Here is a 2,059-nt window from a genome sequence, read left to right on the forward strand (position 1 = left end):
ATGGTGCAATTTTGAATGGTCGTTTTTGAAGTTGGCTGCATACAATTTTTTTAAATCATTAATCAGAATGTAATACTTCAAAGTAAATTATTATTAGTTGTATGTGTTTGATTAGTAAAATTTGTCTAGCCAATTAGAACGTTTCAAAACCGGGAGAAATTGACTAATGAACGCAAATCGTTTTCCTTGCAAACTCTATTTTAAATAAGTTGGTTTTCAAATATCAAAGTTTCAAATATTATACAAAAAATTATGAACTTCTGTAAAATGAATTTATTTGAAATCTGATTATTAACTGTCAAGTTGATTTTAACAGGAAGGCCCTGAATCGCAGTGTTGTCTGGGACAGTCATTTTTGTTCTCTTAAGTACTTAATTTGTGGGTGTATAATATGGGGTCAGGTTCTGTGAACAGGATTTCCTCCCGGAACATATAATTTTTTTGGAAAAACGTGCAAAAGAGAATAATGTTTAGAATACGAATTAGGGTGGTCCTTATTTTTCGATTTTGGATTCTTCTTGGTCTCATCCCACTGTTTTTTTTCAATGATCAGAAAAGTAATCTCCCCCAAATTTGAGCGAAATCGGTTACGATTATCATGTGGCCAAAAGCATTCAAAGTTTCTCATGCAATTAACATGGGGAATAGTACAGTAAAACGAAATTTTTTTCTTCAAAATGTACAAAATGACGGACCCCCAAAGAACAAAAATTCCAATTTTTACAATTAATAACATAATCTCGTCAAATGCTTACAAGAGAGGCAGAATTATTTGTTAGAAAGCACGCGATGGCAACTAAAACTTAACAGTAAAGAAATTTTTTTTTTGAAATTTTCAAATTTTTCACCGAACAATCACAAATGTTGTTTTTCTTTTTCTTATTTCATTAGCCGACCTTTCAAACTTAAAGAAATTTATGTTTTGAGAATAACTAAATCCTTTTCGAAAATGTAGTATTTCATATTTTTTTCAAAATTGTGAAAATGATGTAATTTTTCGAAAATAGGAATGAGGTCCCATTTTTATTTTAGTGAAGATTTCCAGATCTACTGCCAAGCATACACTTTGTAACAATAAAATTGATTTTTCTTCCAAAATTGAAGATATTTAGACAAGAAGCATAGAAAATACGAGTTTTTGAGTATTTCATAAGGTGCTATTTTCAATGTATCCAAATTTTGATTTTCATGCATCATGAAATGTTTCTTTACAATAATGTAGCCTTTTAATTGAGACACGAAAAGTTGTGAACATTGTAATTTTTGTTCAAATTTAGGAGATGGCCATTTAAAAATTTTTTTTTAATTTTGTTTATACATATTTTTCAACATACTCTAAAGATCATAATTGTACAAACTCAAAGGATTCTGATGAAATATAAAACAGTTACCTGAATTTGAAATTTTACGGTACTTTTGCACACCCCTGTCCAAAAAATCGGAAATATTCTGGAAAGAAATTTCTGACAGATTCTGAAACAGTCGGGAAAATATTCTTTTCAGATTTTATCAGAATCTTTCCGAAATCTGCATCAGAATTTTTCAGTTTCTTTTAGAAAATTTGTCCTCATATAATTCTTAAAAAAGATTTCCTTTTATCCCAATTTTCTTCACTAATTCACTATCAAATTATTAAATAATTATAATTTTGAAAAAATTATTGAATTTCGTAAAGTTAAAAATGAAAAATTTTTAAGATCGGAAGACCGGGAAGATACCGCCTGGAGATTTCGGAAAGGATCTGAAAGATATGAAAAGCTTCGGAAAGAAAGTTCTATCAGAAATTTCTAGCAGGGATGTTAATTTCATGAGAAACATTGAGCGCTTTGAGCCGAATGTTAATACACCAAACTCAGGATTTCAGGCAAGTGTCGGGAGTTGCCTTCAAATGGCCTTGGACTGATTTCGGGGGGATAGAAACGTAAACAGTGAGGTCCGCCTGACTCGTTTACAATTAAAATATATATATATATATACGAGGGTGGATTGATAAGTTTCCGGCCTGACCAAGAGATGGCGCCACTAGGCCTACCTTGAGGTGGCGTTCTATAGTACCATC

At 31.1% G+C, this 2,059-nt stretch overlaps 1 protein-coding gene across 5 annotated transcripts in view; it reads left to right on the forward strand.

The window, feature by feature from the left end:
* LOC117172128 (protein tincar) overlaps positions 1-2,059 on the forward strand; it is a 292,915-nt gene that overhangs the window by 269,566 nt on the left and 21,290 nt on the right. The window lies entirely within an intron of this gene.

This window comes from Belonocnema kinseyi, chromosome 4 (genome assembly GCF_010883055.1).
Source record: "Belonocnema kinseyi isolate 2016_QV_RU_SX_M_011 chromosome 4, B_treatae_v1, whole genome shotgun sequence".
Taxonomy (NCBI): Eukaryota; Metazoa; Arthropoda; class Insecta; order Hymenoptera; family Cynipidae; genus Belonocnema; species Belonocnema kinseyi.